The 6,581-nt window shown below is 45.5% G+C and overlaps 1 pseudogene; it reads right to left on the bottom strand.

The window, feature by feature from the left end:
* Positions 1-983: 983 nt before the first annotated feature.
* On the bottom strand, positions 984-1,933 carry LOC112121297 (annotated as a pseudogene).
* Between the last annotated feature and the right edge of the window lie 4,648 nt (positions 1,934-6,581).

The raw sequence follows: 6,581 nt of genomic DNA, 5'->3' as shown, positions 1-6,581 counted from the left end.
CTCTGCATTGGGGCTGGTCTAGCTGAGTTGGGAAATCTGACCCTTACCTTGCTGTCACACTCACTTTCTCCAGGTGCTGTCAGCCAAATCTGGATCCTTGTGTGTAGAGGCTATTGGCAAAAACTTGATATCCTTGAAGTGAGGTTCTAAACCACAGTGATTTCCATGGAATCCAAATTTGGCCTCATTATCTGAGTCAGGTTTTCCTTAGGAAACTCTGGAAAAAGTTTCTCTCCAAATCAGCCTTTCCACCATAGCAAGAATGACACAGTTTTTACATATTCATTTAGGTTAAAATAATAAAAAGAGGCCCAGCTGAGGTTCTTATGTCCGTAACTTACCATCAATAATCCAATAATACCCCAACAGTACACACACAATCATTTCAGTGGGAACTAAGCCATTCAGAAACCTCTTTTGCCCCCTTTTATCATTGTGGGGAGCAAACCTTCAGCTCGCCCAGAAAACCCCATCAAAGAGATAACATATGAGCCCACCAAGAGAGCCCAAACATTGAAATCCTGCCTAACCAAATGCTTACCATCTCCCCTTTGCACCTCCAAGACCTCCTGGAACAAAGAAACAAACCAAATCACCAACAAACCAGCTAAACAAAAATAGGCTAAAAATCTGGCAAACAAACAAAGTACAAATAACAAATACATTGATACCTCAATCTGAGATTTTATCCCCAAATACAAGAAGAGCCAGAGACCTCAGTAGGGACTCTGCTATGGCTACTGATTTTATGGGCAAGATGCTCCGATAGCATGGTGATGGATAGCAGTATATGATAGATAGATTCCAATCTTACTTAGATTGGTGTAAACCTATAGTAAATCATTTTATCTTGAGTCATGTTTTTCTGGACTTTTACAAGTGTGAATACCCAATTCTGCATAAATGGTTTGCACAGTATTTTCTCATGGAGGCAATAATGTCATCAGCTGATTATATTCATAAGGAAACACAGAATGAAATTGCTACTGAAGAAGAAATATGGAAATGTTATTCTTAGTGAGTAACCTCCAATCTATCCATTTACTCAGTGTACCTTTGATCTCCTTGTTTCTCATGCTATAGATGATTGGCTTCATCACTGGTGGCAACACAGAATAGAGAACACCCACCATGAGATTCAGACCTGGAGTTGAGCTGAAGATGGGTTTCAGGTAGGCAAAGGTAGCAGTACAAAGGAACAAGGAGACCACAATGAGGTGAGGGAGGCAGGTGGAGAAGGCTTTATGCCAGCCCTGCTCAGAGGGGATTCTTAGCACTGTTTTGAAGATCTGAACATACGACACAATTATGCAGCTCAAGACTAAGCACAGACTAAAGACAATAACCCCAACTTCACTGAGGTATGTGTCAGAGCAGGTGAGCTTAAGTAGCTGGGGGATTGCACAGAAGAACTGATCCACCACGTTCCCTCCACAGAATATTGTTGCAAACATGTTCCCGGTGTGCAGGACAGAGTAGAGAAACCACTGATCCAGGCACTGGCTGCCATTTGGACACAAGCTCTCCTGTTCATTATAGTATCATAGTGCAGTGGTTGACAGATGGCAACATATCGATCATATGCCATGATGGTCAGTATGGCGAGATCAGCTGCACCAAAGAATACGAAGAGAAAAACTTGGGCAACACACCCAGAATAAGAAATCAACCTGGTGTTCATGAGGGAATTAACCATGGATTTGGAGATGGTGACAGAGATGAAGCCGAGGTCTAGGATGGATAGATTCATCAGGAAGAAGAACATGGGGGGTTGAAGGTGGAGATCAAGGGCTACGGCTGTGATGATGAGAAGATTCCCCACCAGGGGTGCCAGGTAAAGCACCAGAAACACCACAAAGTGCAAAATCTGCAGCTCCCAAACGTCAGAGAATCCCAAGAGAAGGAACTCGGTCATGGTCGTTTGGTTGGACATTTCCTTCTTCTGAACATTGTGTGTAGGGGGAATGAGAAGGACAATGGTCAGGATGAGAGTGACAGAGGGACTTGCCATGATTCCCCTTCTCCTTTTATCTTTTCATATGAATGTCAAAGGTTCCCAGCACTCGTCACTTGCAATGACCAGGTGCTGTTAATGCTCCTCGCTTCTGATGATCCATCAGTCCTGTTAGCAAACTAGTGTGAATTGGGTCAGCTCCTTTAAACTCAATGGAGCTTCCTCACTTTACCCCATCTGAGGATTTGGCCCAGGGTGTGGGTTGTTAAAATGCAGTATGAAGGATGGAACAAAGCACAATCCAAACCCAGAAACTCTTGCAAAGAATGTCCCTCTCCAAGCTCACAGCTTGCCGACAAAACTGGTCTACTAAAATGCCAGCACAGCCTGATTCCCACTTTGCAGGGCAATATCACATAGACTCACGCAACATCATAAGTGGCAACTCATCTGTAGTTTTTCTACAACAAGCTCTGGGCCTGGATGGCCTGCAGCCTGCTTCCAAATTGATTTCTGGCACCAACTCCCAGCTGCTCTTCTCCTGGCATGTAACAAGGGTCTAGCAGCAGCCCTCCATTACCACCATGTTGTTTCGATTACTCTGTGCTGTGTGGTACAGTTATTGCCAGAACACTTGGGCTCTACTTTTGTTTTTGCCAGTGACCTGCTGTGTGATCTTGGTCCAGTCATTTCCCCTCTTTCTGCCTCTGTTTCCCCTCCCTTCCTATCTCTGCCTTGTCTACTAGGACTGTAAGGTTTTTTGCAAAGGGGCTATGCAGCACAGTTTTAAGGGTATTGAGAAACCTAGTGGGGTATTGAAAACATCTAGGCACCCAACCCCAGGCTCCTCGGTGCTTCTGAAAATCACACTAGGTGCCTAAATCCCTTTGAAAACATGTCCACATATCTTGTTATGTGTAATTTACTCCATTTATACTCAGCCAGCACCAGTGTGTATCTAGACAAGTAGTTCTGGGTTCTACTCCCAGTGAGCTCCCGTATGCCCTTGAATGGGGTCAGGATAGACAGGTGTTGGCTGCTTGGTTCTCCTCTAACTTAGGGTTTAAAGGGGCTAATCTGTACAAAACATTGTGTGTTCTGTCAACTTTAATGGTTATTCAGTCGTTACCTCTGTGCAACTATCTTTTTGAAAGAGAAATTGTCCAGATGCAACAGAATAAATTGATTTGGAATTAAAGTCTTACCAGGCAATATTAATGTTCCCCAATTTATTTAAAGTCTACAGCAAGTTGGAAATTTTCAGCTGTGTTCTTTTTAATGGAGATTGTTTTTTCTGCTAAACAACAGCAAATCTCAGAATCTGTCTGCTTCTCTCAAACATTTTGGTTTGGTTTGTAAAGAAACGAAAACTCAAAAACCAAAGAGTTTTGGTTTTGTGATTAAAAACAAAATCCAGTTTTCAACAGAGAGTTTTCATTTGCCAAAAAATGTGGGGGGGGAAGGATTTTGGCTTTTCAATGAAGTCAACATTTTCCTGAAGGGTGGAAAAATAACAATCAGCAGTAGATATTGATTAAACTGAGAAAAGTCTTAATGAGTTCATATTGTAATTCATATTTATCATCTTAATTTCCCCTTGTATGTTGATCCCCCAATATATTTAATTGAAATAGCAAACTTACTGTATTGTTCTTTGTGGATTTTTTTCTGAACATATGACACATGCAGTCATCTAGCACCAGGATTCTCTGTTCAATATCTATCTGCATACCAGAATCTAGAAGCTGAAGGCACAGGTATCTGGGAATCCTACACCCCTCAATCTGAGACTGAACTGACACAACTGGACTCACACCTGTTGGTCTCTGCAGATGACCTGTGTGGAGTTGGCTTTGAGCTGCACTGGCATTAAAGGACTGATGCTGCGGGAAGGTGATTTATCCAGGTCTATTTCCTAAGGGCTACTGGGACTTACTCCCTGGAGCTCTGCACAGCTCAGCAGCAGAGGCCCAGAGGCCAGTGAACAGATGCCTAGGTGATAAAGCTAAAAAGGGCCATTCTGGTCCTCTAGTCTGACCCCCACATAGCACAGAGCCTGTGATCTCCCCCAGGATTCCCTGATTCAAGCCCAACTTCTGCATTATCTATGGGTCAGGATTACAAAGAAACAGGCACCTGCTGGGATTTATCAATGCTCCTAAGTGAGCTTGGTGGCTAAATCCCATGGTCATTCAGTGGGAGATAGGTGCCTAACCTGCTTAGATGCTCCTTTGTAGTCCTGGCTTCATATATATATATTGTTAACTTCCATGGCCTGGGCTTGTCCTGAATTTCAGAAAACAAGGGCTGGGGTTTGCAAAGGAGCCTACGGGATTAAGGCACATACATCTTGGGCTCCTAGCTCCCTTAGACTCCCTTGAGAATCCCAGCCAAAATAATAAAAAGTAGAGCCAGCCATCTAGAGAGAGGAGGTCAAGATGCCAAGAACTCCTGTGATCTAAGCCCGCTATGCGTCTATATTAGCTCAACTCTCTGTGCCTCACTTTACCAAAATCTGGACGATTATAACTGAGGCTGGCTGAATAATTCATAATGAATTATTTATTTAGAGATGATCCATGATTCAGTTCTGTTTGAGCTCTTAATGAATTTTCATAGATCTTGGTGAAATATTTGTCTCCCCACCCCCCACCAACAGAATTTTCCCATTTTCCACAGGAGTCTAGTGCCCTGGGCCAGCTCCAGATGCTGTGCTACCCCTAGGCTGGAACAATAGGTGTGTGATGTGGAGATCTACCCCCAGTGCAGCAGCTGCAGCATCGTCTGCCTGAGTCTGCAGAGAGCCTGAGAAAATGGCTCTGAGAGTGAGGAACTGCTCCAGGCATCTCCATGGGTTCGAAATCCTGCCCACTGTTTTGGAGGATCCTACCCACCTCACCCCATGAGGAGGCTCTGTCTGTAGGAGAAGGGGAGGAGCACGGCTTTCCCTACCCCTTCAATCAAGTGGATACAGCCTAGATGGGGAGGTGAAGACTGGGGTGACCACTGCTGCCCCTTGCCTGTCTGTGGGCACCTTGCTGATCCCAAGGGGTGGGGGAGAGTCACCTGCTGCCTCTTCAGGGAGGCAACAGGGGTTCCCTGCCACTTTCCCAGCCTCTCCCTGCCCCATGCATGACCCTGGGGTGTCTGTATCCAGCCCTGAGAGTCAGCTGAGCTTTATGGGAATAAAGGTGTCTCTTTCCTCAGGTTCCTGGGAACAGCCCTGATCAGAGCAGTGACTCCTGAAGGGACCAGCCCCAGCTGATGTAGATGGAGGCGGGACCACCCCCACACTACCCCAATGGACAATTCTTTCCTGTGAATTAATGGTTAGCTGGAGACCTGCACCATGGAAGTTTAATTCATTCTCTGATCTAATGTAACTGCCGGGAGCTCTCATGATCCCTGTCAATGTGTCACTCTGCTGGTTATTTTGTCTCAGCAATACCTTGTGTCAGTGAGTTCCTCAGGTTTGCTGTGTGCTGGGTGGGCATAGGAAGAGGCCACCCTGGGGGCACTGTTCAGGATTGGGGAGCTGGGCCATGCAGAGGAAGGAGAGGAAGAGGGCGGAAGGAAGTGATGGCCAGGGCCTGACAATGGGAAACAGAAAGAGAGAATGGGCAGCTGTTTGGAGCTAGATGTGGGGGGCTGTTCCCTGGGGCTGGGGCCATGTCAGGGTAGTGGGGCTGAGCAGAGGAGGGGGCTGGTGGGCAAAGGGTTTCAGAAGGGATCTCTGAGGAAGCTGAACCAAGAACTCTAGGTGGGGAATTGTTTCTGGACCATAGGAGGGGGGAATATCAAAGAACAGGGGCTGGGAGAGTCTGTGGGGTGGAGGGTTGTGAGATGGGAGGGAGGGGATTAGGGGCTGTGGGTGTTTCTTTGGGGGTCTGGACTGTGAGGGAGAGGGAGGGAGATGCTCAGGGTCTAGGTTAACAGGGTTCAGAGAGTAGAGGATGCATCAGGGGCTGAAGTCAAAGGGCCTGAATTTCCTCTTCCTTAGATCAGCCACACTCCAATGTACACCATGGACTTACCCTGGGGGAATCGGAATCATAGACTCCAAAGGAATTACTCCTGATTTTCACCAGGGTGAATAAGGAGGAATCAGCCCTGTGACACTGCATCCCATATTCTTCACAGTGATATTATTATGATATGATTATGACATAATTCTAATGTATATTATGCAAGATAAGTCATGTGATGTGTCATTGGAAAAGTTATGATTTGCTGAATATGATTATCCTATTTGTATGCATGCATCATTTTTGTATCAGAAGTTATGATTATTAACTATGGATCTGTCTTTCAAATGTAGTTACACCTGGGTAACGCTCACCAGACAAGATGCTTTCAGTCTAGATAGTGGGTGGGGAAGGGCCTATTCAGGGCAGATGGCCATTAGAAAAAAAACAATAGGTTTTAGGAGAAGCTTATCTCCCACCTGGTGAGCCTTCCTGAGAATGCTCCAGAAAGACTCCAAGTAATGGCTGCTATGACTCTACAAGGACATGTGATGAGACCACATGTCTCTGGACTCCATCTTGGGATGTCAGTATTTTTCCACAGATTGGTCTGGGAACCAAGGTTTGGGAACAAATGGTTCCCACCATATGCAAAAGCTATA

This window comes from Terrapene carolina, unplaced genomic scaffold, assembly GCF_002925995.2.
Source record: "Terrapene carolina triunguis isolate 2854851 unplaced genomic scaffold, T_m_triunguis-2.0 Scaffold21536, whole genome shotgun sequence".
NCBI classification, from domain to species: Eukaryota; Metazoa; Chordata; order Testudines; family Emydidae; genus Terrapene; species Terrapene triunguis.
The sequence above is the reverse complement of the archived record's forward strand: the minus strand, read 5'-3'. Positions and strand labels throughout refer to the sequence as shown.